At 42.9% G+C, this 17,161-nt stretch overlaps 1 protein-coding gene across 3 annotated transcripts in view; it reads right to left on the minus strand.

The window, feature by feature from the left end:
* Positions 1-279: 279 nt before the first annotated feature.
* Positions 280-17,161, minus strand: part of POMK (protein O-mannose kinase) — a 57,275-nt gene continuing 40,393 nt past the window's right edge. The window contains exon 6 of one of the 3 annotated variants that reach the window (XM_032288037.1): positions 280-714. The gene's annotated coding sequence lies outside the window, so the exon portion shown is untranslated. Of the gene's footprint in view, positions 715-6,695; positions 6,718-12,385; positions 12,482-17,161 lie in introns of those variants that run through there. The other 2 variants (XM_032288038.1, XM_032288036.1) reach the window with 2 other exon arrangements.

The raw sequence follows: 17,161 nt of genomic DNA on the forward strand, positions 1-17,161 counted from the left end.
AAAAGAAAAGACAAACCGTCCTGCAGCAGGGGAAGTACTCTACAGCTTCCCGCATCCACATGGATGAATCTCAAAAAACAAGGCTGGGGAAAATGCAAATTGCAGAATGCCTTTGTAATAACTTATATAAAGCAAAACAATACTATATGTTGTTTAGGGACATCCATATATGTAATAAAAATACAAAGGTACACATGCAAATGTTGTGGGACTTTTCCTTACTTCAGCTAAAGATGAATGGGGTCCTTTGTCACACCCCAGGAAACATTACGCAGACAATTTGAAGGGAAAGGCAGGGTTTTATTGGATAAAAAGGAAGAAAAGGGGGAATAGGGACCCTCCTCACAGATTAAATCCCAGGTTCCAACGAGGAAGAGGAGGGGCCAGGCTCCTCCCCGCAGCAAACGGAGAAGCGAACTTCTGTGGCTCCGCCCCGGTGCGCACTCCTCCCAGCGCACAGGCCAGTTGGAGTTTTGCCAGGGAGCCGTTCCCACCTGGCTATTTCATTCCCACCCGCTGAAGAAGTCCATCTCACTGCCATTAGAATATGGATAAGGATAGGGCCAAAGACCGATCTAACTGCTTCCTGCTGACAGGGGGCTCTGTCTTGGGAAAATGGCAGTCAGATTTCCCTCAGAGGCTTATCTAAGGGTCCCCAGCAGAAGGGGCAATGGTCCAAGGCTCCAGTTGCATGACCCTTCCGAGTGTGATGGCCTGAAGTCGAAAAGAGACAAACCAGGTTAAAAAGCATGTCTCAAAATTAAGGGGGCTTGGCGTGGTGGCTCACACCTGTAATCCCAGCACTTTGGGAGGCTGACGTGGGTGGATCACTTGAGGTCATAAGTTCGAGAACAGCCTGACCAACATGGTGAAACCCTGTCTGTACTAAAAATACAAGAATTAGCCAGCCGTTGGTGGCGCCTGACTACTCCCAGCTACTCGGGAAGTTGGGGCGGGAGAATCGCTTGAACCCAGAAGGCGGAGCTCGCAGTGTGCGGAGATCTCATTACTGCACTCCAGTGAGCCCGTCTTAAAAAAAATTTTTTTTTTTTTTTTTTTTTTTTGAGACGGAGTTTCGCTCTTGTTACCCAGGCTGGAGTGCAATGGCGCGATCTCGGCTCACCGCAACCTCCGCCTCCCGGGTTCAGGCAATTCTCCTGCCCCAGCCTCCTGAGTCGCTGGGATTACAGGCACGCGCCACCATGCCCAGCTAATTTTTTGTAGTTTTAGTAGAGACGGGGTTTCGCCATGTTGACCAGGATGGTCTCGATCTCTTGACCTCGTGATCCACCCGCCTCGGCCTCCCACAGTGCTGGGATTACAGGCTTGAGCCACCGCGCCCGGCCAAAAAAAATTTTTAATGAAACAAGAGGAGGCATAAGGACAGCTCAAAATTCCTGAGGCCTTTTACCAATTTGTACGGGGGCGGGGGGCGCAGGGGGGCAAAAGTCCTAATGGTAAACAACTTTACCCTTTTGCTGACATGTTGGACTTCTGAGTTCCCTTCTCCTAAAAGCAATCCTAAGCCAACCAGTTTAAGGTTTGGGAAATTAACTCTTTCCAATTTGGAGGATGCATCTGAGGGGGGTGTTCTGTAGTATGGAAACAATGACCTATCTGTGAGGCAAGAACTGAGGAGGAGAAAGGTTAAAAGAAGGCATTTTTTCCAAGGAGTTCCAGGGCTTCAAGATGCATTTGAAAGTGGTGCAGATGAAGATGAATGGCTACCTATCTAGAAAGTGGGGAGCAGGCACCCCTGCTTCCCTTCTCTTCCTAGTAGATACCTGGGGTACATGAGGGAGAGAAGAAAGCTTGCATCCCCGAGTCCTTGCCACCTTGACAAGTGCTCCCATGGATGCCAGAGGGGCTTGCATCATGAATCAGGGGTCTAGGGGGTGGAAATTACCTGGTCTACCCATGTACGCCCTTATCACCCCTGCTGTCAGCAGTCTTGGAGTTCCCTAGACCTCATTTATGCTGAGGAGTTGGGGGTTGCATGGACTCCTTATCATAAGCCGAATGCTAAGGTAAAGCTGTGGAACTGAGTCCTCCAACGAGGGAGAGAAAAGGGTGTCTTGTGACACACCCAGATAACTTGGTGGTTATAGTTATGTTTGCTAGGATTTGGATGCATGGTGCTTGGCTTTGATTAGCTTCCTTGGTCTTACTTTCCCAAAAGGAAACCTCTGAATGATGGGCAACCTATTTATTCCCATCACCTGGCAGAATTTGCAGGATAATTGCTCAGAACGAGAATACTAATCCAGATATTTTACATTACCCATCTCTCTTGTTCTTTCTGAGCTGCAGCCGGAGATTGCCGGTTGGTTCACACAAACAAGCAAGGTTAGTCTAAAAATGTAGGCAAAAACTTAAAAACAACTGAATGTAGGCTGGCGCGGTAGCTCACGCCTGTAATCCCAGCACTTTGGGAGGCTGAGATGGGAGGATCACAAGGTCAAGTGTTCGAGACCAGCTTGACCAACATAGTGAAACCCTGTCTCTACTAAAAATACGAAAATTAGCTGGGCATGGGGGCTCACGCCTGTAATCCCAGCATTTTGGGAGGCTGAGATGGGAGGATCACGAGGTCAAGAGTTCAAGACCAGCTTGACCAACATGCTGAAACCTTGTCTCTACTAAAAATACAAAATTTAGCTGGGCGTGGTGGCACATGTCTGTAATCCCAGCTAGTCAGGATGCTGAGGCAGGAGAATTGCCTGCACCTGGGAGGCGAAGGTTACAGTGAGCCAAGATCGTGCCACTGCACTCCAACCTGGGTGACAGTGAGAGTTCGTCTCAAAAAAACAAAACAAAAAAAACAACAAATGAATGGCAAATGTATAAGTTTTGGAACATAATTTCGCTCCAGTCCTCATTTTTGTTAAAAAAAGAAAATATGATAGGACTCAATTTTTTGCAAAATAGATTTTAGTGTCATACTGGGTCTGGTTATTTGCATAAAGTGCAGCAAGAATAATTATTTCTACACAAGTCTTTTGGATTAGCTTTGATGAAACTCTGTTCCACAGAGAATCTGAGATAAGACCTTTTAAAGCCAAGCCCAGCCATGAGCTAGGCTGATCCTCTCCTAACGTCCCAGGATAAAACTTTTGTTGGGTGATCCTCTCTTCTTAAGGTCCCAGGATAAACTTGGAGCTCCTGGACATGTTAGAAAGTGACATTATTTACTGACCACAGGTCAGGAACCCTGTACAGGGGCTGCGTAGATAAGAGGATGAGGCCAGTTTCCCCACTGGGCTTGTATTGGCTCTGCAAGGCAAGATTTGTAGGGTCCAGCCCTAGAGGGTTCTGTGAGCCCCTCCATGCTGGTGCAGAGACGAGAAACTATAGAAATAAAAGACACAGCCAAGTGTGGTAGCTCACGCCTGTAATCCCAGCACTTTGGGAAGCCGAGGTAGGTGGATCACCTGAGGTCAGGAGTTTTGAGACCAGCCTGACCAATATAGTGAAACCCCATCTCTAAATAATAATAATAATAAAGAAATAAAAGACACAGACATAGAGATAGAGAAAAGAGAGTTTGGGCCCGGGGGCCCACTGCCAACCAAATCACAGTCCTGCAGTGGCCCCAACTGCCTGGACGCTCTGACTTTTATTGAGTACAAAGCAGGGGGCAGGGAAGGTAAGATGAGGTAATGGTGGTCAGTGATAGGATGAGAGAAATCACGTGTCTTGGAGATAGGGGGGCCCAGAACTTTCAAGTAGCTGACGAGGAGAAAACCTAATACGTCAGCACTCTTCGCATATTTGTCAGAAATATCAGGGATATTAAGATTATGTTACTATTATTAATTCTCATCTTCTGAGAAAAAGAGAAACCAGGTGCAGAAGTGGAGCCTGAGAGTGGACATGGAACGTGACCACTGAAGCCCAGCATCACAGAGAGATAGTTAAGCACCTGGATGTCTGCGGGTTTACCTGACAGCCGTCAGGCCTTACCACAAGAGCTTGGAGAGTGGAGTTTTCTCCTAATTCCCCAGGAAGGAGGTGTCTCGGCCATTTTGGACATCTCCTTCCCTAGCTGGCTAAACAGTGGACACCTTCACAATGCTGGCACTGCCGCACAGACGAGGTGCCCTCCAGCAGGCCTTATGCAGGCATGACAGAGGGTTTACAGCATCCTGCCTTAGGATCACTTTGTTCATAATGTCACCTCAGTTCCATGCTTCGTAACCTGATAATCGTTAGTAAAATTAAAGGTTATATTGATTATATATGATTATATAAAGGAATAACTATGTGCTTATATTTCTAATTCTTTTCTAAATCAATATTCATATGGGAATAGACTGAGACTTCAGACCCTTGCCACGGCACTTGTGGGAGTCCCCTCCCACAAAGATTGACCCTTTTTCTTTTTTTTTTTTTTTTTTTTTGAGACAAAGTCTCACTCTGTTGCCCAGGCTGGAGTGCAGTGGCATGATCTCGGCTCACTGCAAACTCTGTCTCCCAAGTTCAAGCAATTCTCCTGGCTCAGCCTCCTGAGTAGCAGGGATTACAGGCACAGCCTTTCACTCAAAGCCTTGGGAAAATAACCAGTTTTTCCAATTGTGTCTTGTTGCAAAAGATAAATTGATTGTTATTGCACTGATGCAGACAACTATATTTCCATAAGTTAAGAATACTCACAGATAGTTTCCAAATTCTAGAGGAACTAGGCCAGGCATGGTAGCTCACAGCTAATCCCAGCATTTTGGGAGGCCAAGGCAGGTGGATCACTTGAGGTCAGGAGTTCAAGACCAGGCTGGCCAACATGATGAAACCCCATCTCTACTAAAAATACAAAAGGTAGCTAGGCATGGTAGCACACACCTGTAGTCCCAGCTACCTGGGAGGCTACAGCAGGAGAATCACTTGAGCCTGTGAGGCGGAGGTTGCAGTGAGCCAAGATCACTCCATTGTACTCCAGCCTGGGTGACAGAGCAAAACTCTGTCAAAAAAAAAAAAACCCCTGTCTAAAAAAAAAAAAAAAAAAAAAGGAAAGAGGCAAAGAGAAACAAACATGCTCCAAATTTTGTTCACACAAGTATATCTTTCTCTATTATTAAAGACCATAAATAGTTTAAAATGTTTCTTTGACTCTGAAAAACAAAACAAAGATTGGCAACATTCCCAGCAAGTTAAAAAGGTTGCTTCAGCTTTCTGAGTTCAGTCCATTTAGTTCTTGTTTTGCTTGATATTTGTGAACACTTCATCTCTTTATGAGTCCTATACATTTTCCTTTATGCCAATGTTCCAATCTCCAAAGTTATCAGAAACCTGCATTTGAGAGTACCTATCAAAGTCCTATTGCTTATTATAAACCATCTTTTGAAAAGGACTAAAACAACACAACAATTGTCTGTGAATAGCAAAATGTCCAGGGTAGTTGCCATTAAAAACACAATTAACAAAGAAGTATGGTTATCTCCATCGTTTACAATAACTTAACATAACAACCTTAATTATGATTGATAACATATACTTGGACATTACAATTTTATAAATCCCATACAATTTTGGAACATATATTAGCATTATTCACAAAAATATAACCTAAAGAAAACTGAACATCATTTTGGCAATCCCATGTACCTAAACATGTCAAATGACCTTGTTCCCCTATTTTTCAGGATGTTTCAGGTACCCTCTGAACCATCCAAAAAGCCAGACTTCAGGAAAGACAATTTTGAAACTGAAGTTTGATTTTAGGAAAGCTGTTAAATATATTTGAAGTTTAAAACACTTGATGTAATGAAATAGAATTCCAGATTACCATAAATTATTTATTTTGCCAAAATGATGACTCAGAAATTTTAAAGATGCAAAAACCTTTTATAACCCTCTACAGATTTTGCCAGAGCAGATTAGTGCTTTAAGAATACTTTGCTTTGCTTTTATTTCAATGCTTAATTTACAGAAAAACCATATAATACCCTTTTGAATTTAGTCAATATGTTCACATAGAGAATCCCTTTGCAAGATTAATTTTCACAATGCTTCCACCACTTGTTTGAACCTTCAACTTCATCCCATCTAATTTAAAACAATCTTTGGCAGGGTACAGTGGCTCATGCCTGTAATCCCAGCATTTTGGGAGGACGAGGAGGCGGATCACCTGAGGTCACGAGAACGAGACCAGCCTGGCCAACATGGTGAAACACTTTCTCTACTAAAAATACAAAAATTAGCTGGGCGTGGTAGTGCACATCTACAATCCCAGTTACTTGAGAGGCTGAGGCAGGAGAATCACTTGAACCCAGGAGGTGGAGGTTGCAGTGAGCTGAGATTGAGCCACTGCACTCCAGCCTGGGTGACAGAGTGAGACGCTGTCTCAAAAAACAAATTATTTAAAATAATTTTTTAAAAAAATTCCTTTAGCCCTAGGCAAAAATTTACATTTCATGCCTTTTTATAACCTTTTACAAAAAAACATTTGGCCAAGCGCCATGGCTCACACCTGGCATCCCAACACTTTGGGAGGCTGCAGTGGGTGGATCACAAGGTCAGGAGTTTGACCAGCCTAGCCAACATGGAAAAACCCCATCTCTACTAAAAATACAAAAATTAGACTGGCGTGGTGACACTCCCTGCAATCCCAACTACTCGGGAGGCTGAGGCAGGAGAATCGCTTAAACCCAGGAAGCAAAGGTTTCAGTGAGCTGGGATTGCACCACTGCACTTCAGCCTGGGCAACAGAGCAAGACTCTGTCCCTAAAAAACAAAACAAAAAACATTTTACTGTTCTTGCACACCTTGCATGTAAATCTATTTCCAGCGGTCTCAACTACATGTTATAATAGTTAACTCCTACCAATTTTTAACTTTAATGTAAAACCTGGTAAGTTGTTTTGTGTGCTAGGTGCAGCCAAGGTTTGACTCCTAGCACAATTAGGAGTGTGGCTAGTTCTATATGTTCCCAGGCCTTAACAGTTGTGAAACCAGAAAATCAAATAGTTCTCAAAACCAAAAAGCAGTTTATAACCTTAAAACACTTGGCAAACCTTGCATCTGACCTGCATAATTTAGTCCGCCTATTTACATTTTGATGGCATCTGCTTTTTACCAATAATTTTTAAAGCTGTTTTTATTTCTCAAAGATTAAAGTCACATGAACTGAAAGATACCGCTACTTTTATTTTCTCTTTTAAAAAATATTTGATCTAAGCACTTGTCTTTTTTTAGGCCAAATTAATTAGAGCTCTTTTTACAGACATCATACATAACACATATATAGTTACACAGGCAGGCAGAAGAAAACCAATCGCTGGGTCAGACCCTTTAACAGACAGGGCTAGGAAAATATGCAGATATCAAACCAGAAAGGAACTCATTCCCTAAGGCAGAATTGCTAAACAAAGCCATACGAGGGTATTCGAGGCCAAGCCCCAGGTTGTAAAACAACATGGAGGCCTGCAGTGAAGTTCCCTAGGAACCACACAGACAGGCAAAGCACACCAGTGTGCAGGCCAGTTGGGAGTTTCTCTGGGGACCCTTTCCCACCTGGCTGTCTCAGAAAGATAAGCATTAAATTATAAGGATTGAGAGCTGGAAGGGAGGAGAATCTTAAGGGCTTCACTGGCAATATTTCATTGCTTAAGTGGGTGATAGGGTGCATCCTGTATTATATTTTATACTTCTTTGGGTGTCTGAATTATTTGATAATTTTTTAAAGCTACAAGACTGTGTGGTTAGTGCTGTTAGGAGAAGGACAAGATGCTAAGGTGGCACTTGACAGAAGAACCCAGGCTTGTCTGGGAAGGCTTACAGGGGGACTGTCATTTAAGTTAGCCAGGAGGAAGCAGGAAGACTGTTCCCAGAAGAAGGAACAGCCTTTCCAACAGCCTAGAGAACGTGTCGCTTAATGAAGGAACTGAAAGAAATCTGGGGCGAATAGAGCAGGGTTCTGTGACGGGAGAGGGGAGTCAGGAGGTGAACTAGACAGCAGAGTTGAGTACAGGCTTCTTCCTAAGTACGGTAGAAGCTGGTGGTGAGTTCGAAGGTGGGAATAACTCTGGAAGTAATGGTCACAAAGTCAAGTTCAGTCAAATGATTTTTCTCAAAGAAAGCCCCTATGCCAGAATGTCAGGAAGCCTAGGTACTCCCTCTTTCATCTTTGCCCCCTGCCCCATTGTTCAAAATCGAGGAGCTGAAGGACGCTGGCATCAGAGAGATCTGGCAAGGCCACGGCCAATTAGTCTTCTTCTGCCTAACATACAGCAGCACCTCTCTCTGGCCCAGCCTGGCGTAAGCCACAGGAGTCACTGAGTGAATGTGCCCTTCTCTTTTCGCTTGGAGGCCAGCTTTGTCACACCCTCCATGTTCAGGAGAGTCTGTAGTTCCTGTCTTAGGGCTGTGCATAGCATAGCTATTCCTGTACCTGAAAGACCCTTCCCCACCCAGACATCTCATGGCTCCTCCCTCACTTCATTCAGGCCTTAGGTCGACTGCTGCCTCATTTAAGGGGGTCTTCCACAAAACCCCATCTAAAGCTAAATCGTGCTGGAGCCCCGGATCCTGCTTTTCTTCATTACACTAATCTCTGTCATTATGTGTATTTTCCTGCCCCACTTGTACTAGAATGTACGTTCCATGAACGCAAAGAGTTTGTCCTGTGGGCAAGAACCTTCTCATTAGACTATAATACATCAACAACAGCTCCAAAGCCTCATGGCTTACCCCGACAAAAATCCCTTTCCTGTTCACACTAATGCTCACAGCAGAAGCGGCAGTAGGAGGACAAGGTAGCAAATCCTACACTGGCTCTTCAAGCACCTGCCTAGAAGAGATGTCTATGATTTCTTCCACATTTATCTGACCAGAGCAAGACATATGGCTCCATGTGACCAATAGATTCAACACCTGTTCAATTCTCAGCAACTAGAAAAAGAGGGAACTTCCGGCCAGGCACAGTAGCTCACGCCTGTAATCCTAGCATTTGGGAGGCTGAGGTGGGTGGATCACCCGAGGTCGGGAGTTCGAGACCAGCCAGACCTACATGGAGAAACCCCGTCTCTACTAAAAATACAAAAATTAGCCAGGCTTGGTGGCGCATGCGTAATCCCACTACGCGGGAGGCTGAGGCAAGAGACTCGCTTAAACCTGAGAGGCATAAGCTGTGGTGAGCTGACATCGCACCATTGCACTCCAACCTGGGCAACAAGCATGAAACTCCATCTCAAAAAAAGAAGGAAAGAAAAAGAGAGAACTTTCTCAGTATGATAAAGGCATCTCCAAAAAACAGCTAACATGACATTTACAAAGACTGAATGCTTCCCTCTGTGGATCAAGAACAATGCAAGGATACGCAATAAGGCAAAGTAATAAAAAGCATACAAACTGGCTCCATTCAAAGACGGCCTGATTGTACATGCGGAAAATCTTAAGGAATCTACCCCTCAAAAAGCTACTGGAAACTAATGAGTTTGTGAAGGTCACAGAATTCAAAGTCAATATACAAAAATCAATTTTATTTTTATTTTCTGGATATAACTGGATGTTGACACTGAAAAAACTGGAATTTACAGAATTTTTTTTCTTATAAAATGGAATTTTTTTTTTTTTGAGACAGAGTTTTGCTCTTGTCACCGAGGTTGGAGTGCAATGGGACCATCTTGGCTCACTATAACCTCCCCCTCCTGGGTTCAAGCAATTCTCCTGCCTCAGACTCTTGAATAGCTGGGACTACAGGCATGTGCCACTACACCCAGCTAATTTTTTTGTATTTTAGTAGAGACGGGTTTTCACCATTTTGACCAGGCTAGTCTCAAACTCCTGACCTCAGGTGATCTGCCCACCTCAGCCTTCCAAAGTGGAAATTTTTAAAATTTAACAAAACAGGTACAAGATCAGAACACAGAAAACTACAAAACATTTGAATGAAATTAAAGAATACCTAAAAAGTTGGAGAGATATACTGTGTTCGTAGATTGGAAGAATCATTACTGTTAGGATGCCAGTTCTCTCTAAATTGATCTTTAACTTCAGTGCAATCCCAGTCAAAATTCAAGGAGTTTTTGTTGTTGTTGTTGTTAAAACTGACAAGCTGATTCTAAAACTTTATGTGGAAATGCAAAGGACCTAGAATGGCCAAAACAACTTTGAAAAATAACAAAGTTGCAGGTCTTTGTTAACCTGATGTTAAGATTGACTAAAAAGGGACAGGATAGAGAGCCTAGAAATAAACACACACATTGGCTTTTTCGCCAAGCTGCCAAAGGAATTTAATAAAGGAAAGGATAAACTTGTCAATAAATAATGCTGCAACAACTGGATATCCACATGGAAAGAACCTTGATTCTAACCTCACACCACATATAAAACTGAACTAAAAATAGATTACTGATCACAACAAAAAAGCTAAAACTATAAAACTTCTGGAAGAAAATACAGGAGAAAATCTCCATAACCTTGGATTAGGCAAAGATTTCTTAAATAGCACATAAACCATTAAAAAAGAAAAACTGTAATGAAAGACATTGCTAAGAAAATGGAAAGCCAAGTCACAATGAGAAAATATTTGTAAAACATATACCTGAAAAAAAGTCTTAATCCCAGAATTTATAGCGAACTCTTACAATCCAATAATAAAGCAAATGAATTTATTTTAAAATGGGCAAAAGATTCATGTATCAAAAAATATATGAACTGCCAATAAACATGAAAAGGTACCTAGCATCATCTGATATTAGGAAAATACAACTTAAAACTACACTGAATTCCGGCATTTCGGGAGGCCAAGGCAGAAGGATTTCTCGAGCCCAGGAGTTCAAGACCAGCCTAGGTAACACAGTAAGACGCCATCTCTACAAAAAATACAAAAATTAGCTGAGCATAGTGGCATGCATCAGCTTCTTGGGAGGCTGAGGTGGGAGAATTGCTGGAGCCTTAAGGAGGCTGAGGCTGCAGTAAGCCATGATTGTGCCACTGCACTCCAGCCTGGGCAACAGAGCAAGGCCCTCAAAAAAAATAAAAATAAAACCATCTACACTGAAAACTAATCACACCCACTAAAACAGCTAAAATTAAATAGGCTAACATAAATAACAAGTGTTAGCAAAGATGTGGATCAAATGGAACTCGTATACTGCTAGGGGAAAATAAAATGGTACAACTACTTTGGAAAACAGTTGCAAATCTATGAAATTAAACATATACTGACATATGACCATCTGACCAATCACGTATTTGCTCAAAACAAATGAAAACAATTGTTACACAAAGACTTGTATTTTAAGGTTAACAGCAGTTTTATTCATAATAACCTCAACCTGGAAACAATGCAATATCCATCAGCAGGTAAATGAAGAGTGTGGTACAGCCATACCATGGAATAACTGTGCACCAATAGATATAACCTACTGATACATGCAACAACATAGATGAACCTCAAAAACATTACACTGAACAAAAGCAGACAGACACAAAATATATATACTACACTATATGCTATGATTTAAATCCCTCCAAAATTCATGTTGAAACTTAATCTCCAATGCAATAGTAATAAGAAGTGGGTCTTTGGAGGTATAATCAGGTCATGAGAGCTCTTCCATGGTAAATGAGCTTAAGCCCTTTGAGAGCGGCTGCACACAGCATTTGCCCCCACCTTTTTTTATTTTTTATTTTTTGCCCATCTGCCCCGTCTACCATGTGAGGACACAGTGTTCAAGGCACTATCGTCAAAGAAGAAACTGGGCCCTCAGACACCAAACCTGCTAGCGCCTCGATCATGACGTTTTCAGCATCCGGAACTGTGAGAAATAAATTCCTATAATGTATAATACCCAGTCTCAGGTATTTTGTTACAGCACCACAAACAGACTTAGATACTGTATGATTCCATTACTGGAACTCTAGAAAAGAAATTCTAATTTTTCTAAAAAGAAAGGAGAGAGTCATTGCCTGGAGCCAGCAGAGGGGAAAGGATTGATTGGGATGGGAAACCGGGGAATTTGCCGGTGTGATAGAACTGTTTTGTCTCTTCACCTATGGGGATAGTGACACAAGTACATAAATGTATCAAAACTCCTTGAACACTTAAAACTGTTGCATTTTATTATACAATGAGTCAATAAGTGGAGTTTTTTTTTTTTTTCGAGACGGAGTTTCGCTCTTGTTACCCGGGCTGGAGTGCAATGGCACGATCTCGGCTCACCGCAACCTCCGCCTCCTGGGTTCAGGCAATTCTCCTGCCTCAGCCTCCTGAGCAGCTGGGACTACAGGCACGCGCCACCATGCCCAGCTAATTTTTTGTATTTTTAGTAGAGACGGGGTTTCACCATGTTGACCAGGATGGTCTCGATCTCTTGACCTCGTGATCCACCCGCCTCGGCCTCCCAAAGTGCTGGGATTACAGGCTTGAGCCACCGCGCCCGGCCAATAAGTGGAGTTTTTTAAAACTCAATTATATTTCTTCCTGGAGCAAAGAATGACTCTGAGGTTTCTGGCTTGGGAAATCAGATGCATGCTGTGCCACCTATAGATGAGGAAACACAAAGCAGATTCTGAAGGAAACATAAAAAGCAGATTATCTGGGAAATCTTGAGCTTGAGATGTTCTTTAGAAAAATGTTCATTTAAATATCTTCTCCATTTGTTAATTGGGCTGTTTGGATTTTGTGTTGAATTACAGGAATTCTATATGATCACTGGATATCAATTCCTTATTAGATATATGAACCTGCAAATAAAATAGATGTAAAGGTCTGGAGAAATAAGAATTTGGGAAAAATCCGCACATATATGGCAAGTGAAGTCATGGCAGAGAATGAGATCACCCAGGTAATGTGTTTAAGGCTAACAACAGAACCTTCAGCAGCACCAGGGATGGACAGAGACTGAGAAGCCAGAGTGACAGGAAAACTAGGAGAGTATTATGTCACAGAAGCCAACGCTTGTATATTACAAGGAGAAAACAACAAAAGATTATCCACTCGAAGCCGGGCACAGTGACTCACCCACGTAATCCCAGCACTTTGGGAGGCTGAGGCAAGCGGATCACAAGGTCAGGAGTTCGAAACCAGCCTGACCAACATGGTGAAACCCCATCTCTACTAAAAATACGAAAATTAGCTGGATGTAGTGGTAAATGGTGTGCACCTGTAATCCCAGCTACTCTAGAGGCTGAGATAGGAGAATGGCTTGAACCTAGGAGGAGGTCACAGTGAGCCTAGATCACGCCACTGCATTCCAGCCTGGGCAACAGACACTCTGTCTCACAAAAAAAAAAAAAAATTAAAAAATAAAAAATAAAAATATTATCCACTTAAATAAGCTACCCAGTCCTTAGGAACCCAGTGACAGCAGTTTCAGGGCAGTAGTAATAGCAAAGGTAAAGGAGTCAAAGGAATATAAAGAAGCATAGGCATTTCAACAAATAATGCTGGGATACTTGGACAGCCAAATGCAAAAGAACGGTGTTTGACAATGACTTTACATCATATACAAAAATTAAATCAAAGACCTTAATGGCTCAAAGACCTTAATGTAATAGCAAAAACTATAAAATTCTTAGAAGAAAACATCGGAGTAAATCTTCATGACCCTGGATTTGGCAATGGATTCTTAGATGCAACACCAAAAGCATGAGCAACCAAAGAAAAATGCAGATACATTTGACTTCATAAAAAATTAAAACTTTGTGTATCAAAAGACACTACAAAGAAAGTGAGGACAACCCACCTGGAAGAAAATAGCTGCAAATCATATATCTGATAAGGAACTAGTATAAGGAATACATAAAGAACTCCTACAACTCGACAACAACAAAATAACCTGATTTGTAAATGGGCAAATTTAAAAACTGACAAAAAATCTGAATAGACATTTTTCCCAGGAAGATATACAAATAGCCAATAAGCATATAAATAGGTACAAGGTCATTAGTCATCAGGAAAATGCATATCAAAACCACAGTGAGTCCTGTATTCATGTACTGGAAGCCTTAATAGTGGTAAGATGTCAATACTACCCAAAGCACTCTACAGATTCAATGCATTATCTATCAGATTCCTAATGGCAGAATCCCAAAAATATCAAAATCCATCTAAAGTATATGAAATCACATGGGACTCTGAACAGCCAAAATAATATTAAAAAAGAAAAAGTTGACGTCTCACACTTCTGAATTTCAGAAAGTACTACAAAACTATGGTAATCAAAAAACCGTGAGCCTGGCTCTCAACTTCTCCACAACAAAGGACCAAAAAAGCAAGGAGATAACCACGAGTCAGGTAGAGCACCAAAGACAGAACACTTTAATTCAGCAGGGAAGTGACAGGGAACCTCTGAGGCGCAAAAGGAGCAGTAAACAAAGCAGCTAGTGTGTCTTGGATTGGCTCAGAGGCAGGAAGGACATCTCATTTCAAGGAAAAGAAAAATGAAAGAACCCCAGTGGTCCACATTCCCAGGACAGATGCTGGCACCCACAGAGGATGCCATCAGCCTTCACGGGCCCTAAGCCCAGTATACAGAGCTGCCTGGACTCCATGCAAATGTGTTGTTCCAGAAAGGGAATTTCACTGGATCCTATTCACATCTCAAGAAACATGCTGCTGTGGCACCATTTTAAGAGCCTAGCCCCCACCAGATTATATCCTGTCTTGGGGTCCAATAGCCCCTGCAGTCCACATCCCTGAGCCCCCAGGAACACCCTCCCACATCCAACCAGAAAGCTGCAATATCACAACCACCCAGCAATGCAGCCAGGTTTCCAGTACTTTCACCCATATAGCGTCTTATATTCCAGGGAACAGGCAGCGTAGCACACTAGGGAGGCTGCCCCCAGGAAAAAGGGAGCTGAAGCTCCCAGAATCTGGAAGCCACCTTCCCAACACCAATGACACCAAAAGAACCCTGCCCCTCTCAGCAGGGCAACAGCACACCTGCATGCACCTTCAGGGGACCTGAAGACTAGTGTGTCCATATGTGCCATCCAAGAACCTAAAGACAGCCCTGCCCTACCCAGTGTTCTCAGGTGCCATCTTTCCTTCGTGCCACTGCTGGTGCCTACATGCTGTCAGGGGGCCTGAGGACTGGCCCACCCCATCCAACACCACTGGTGCCCACACACACAATCCCAAGGCCTGAACAGGCCTGCCCCACCTACCACCACCAGTGCCCACCCAAGTGCATCACCTAGGGAATGGAAACTAGCCCATTCATCCTGCCACAGGTACTGCCAACAGCTGTGATTGCCACCTGAGGGTCCAATGTCCAGCCCACTGCTGCTACTGCCAGCACCATAAATTTTGCCTTGGGGCTTGAGGACCAGCCAACCTGGGCCCCCCGCTACCATTCACTACCAGCGCTTACACCAGCTGGGGTCCTAAAGACCTGCATGCTCAGCCCATCACCAGCCACCACAGCTAATGCCTGCACATGTCACAAAAAGGCCCAGGGACTGGCCCCTCTGGCCCCCCTGTGCCCAGAAAAGCCCCGCAACAGCCTCAACTAACAAAGACAGCTTAAGCCACTGAGGACTCACAGACACTCACAGTGACACTGACTACAGCTGAAGAAATCATTGATGTTGTGCCCAACAGAATCAAAGCCAAAACATCCTACTCAGCCAAAACTATAGATATGCCTACACAAAAGTATTTCCTTATGAAAGCCAATCCACAAAATTGGAAGAAGCAACTATTCCACTAGATGAATAGATATCAATGTTAAGGACACAAGAAACATGAAAAAGCAAGGAAACGTGCTCCAAAGAGATACAATACCTCCAGAGAGATACTTCCAAAGAAACACAATGATTCTCCAGTAACACATCCAAAAGAAAAGGAAATCCATAAAAATGCATGAAAAAGGCCAAACATGGTGGTTCACGCCTATAATCCCAGCACTTTGGGAGGCCGAGGCAGGCAGATCACCTGAGGTCAGGAGTTCAAGACCAGCCTGACCAACATGGAGAAACCCCATCTCTACTAAAAAATACAAAATTAGCTAGGCATGGTGGTGCATCCCTGTAATCTCAGCTACTAAGGAGGCGGAGGCAGGACAATCGCTTGAACCCAGGAGGCGGAGGTTGCAGTAAGCCAAGATCACACCATTGCACTCCAGTCTGGGCAACAAAAGTGAAACTCTGTCTCAAATAATAAAAATAATAAAATGCCTGAAAAAGAATTCAAAATAATGATCTTAGGGAAATTCAGCAAGTTACAAGAGAACACAGATAATACAAATAAATTAGGAAAACAATTCATGATCTGAATAAGGCATTCAACAGAGATAGACATAGAAAAATAACCAAACAAATCATGGAACTGAAAAATTCAATGAATAAAATTTTAAAATACAACTAGAGAAAGCAAAACAAAGATTTTCTGAATTTGAAGACAGGTCTTTTGGAGTAATCCAGTCAGACCAAAAAAATGGGACATCACCAAGCGAACACATATTTAAATTGTGAGTGTTTCAGAAGAAGAGGTGAGAAAAGGCATAGAAAACCTATTTAGCAAAATAATAGTCAAAAATTTCTTAAGTCTTACAAGAGATACAGACATCCAGATACAGGATGCTCAGTGATCCCCAAAAAAATTCAAATCAAAAAGGTCTTCTGCAAGGCACATTACAGTCAAACTGTCAAAAGTCAAAGAGAGAATTCTAAAAACAGCAAGCGGAAAAGCATCAAGTCACATATGAGACTTTCCTGTAAAAAAATTTTTTAAAAAAGACACCACCTTACAGGTCAGGGGAGAATGATAAAATATATTGGAGTGCTGAAACAAAACTGCCAGCCAAGAATACTAAACTAAGTAAAGCTATCCTTCAAAATTGAAGGGGAAATAAAGTCTTTCCCAGAAAAGTAAAAACTGAGGGAAGGAGGACCCAGGCCCTCGGAGGAGCCTCAAAGTGCCTCATCATGCAGGCCCTGTGAAAGAGTGCCATCAAGAGTCCCTCAGGGTTCAGGAGTCACCTCTGGTGTCCCAGAACAGCCAGCGATTGCAACCAAGGGCAGGAAGAGCAACAGGAGGGCTGCCCAGGCCCAGTTAGAAGATCAGATCATGGCCGCCCAAGAAATGGAGCATGGGGAAAGGGATCCAAAAACTGATGAGCATGAGGAAAGAAAACCTTTTGCAGAAACAGATGAGGAAGACAAGGGGGTTGATGTACAGAAGCTACAAGTAATTGCAGCTGCCATTAAACAGGGT

Source organism: Sapajus apella, unplaced genomic scaffold (genome assembly GCF_009761245.1).
Source record: "Sapajus apella isolate SASKATOON/1434 unplaced genomic scaffold, GSC_monkey_1.0 scaffold21, whole genome shotgun sequence".
NCBI classification, from domain to species: Eukaryota; Metazoa; Chordata; class Mammalia; order Primates; family Cebidae; genus Sapajus; species Sapajus apella.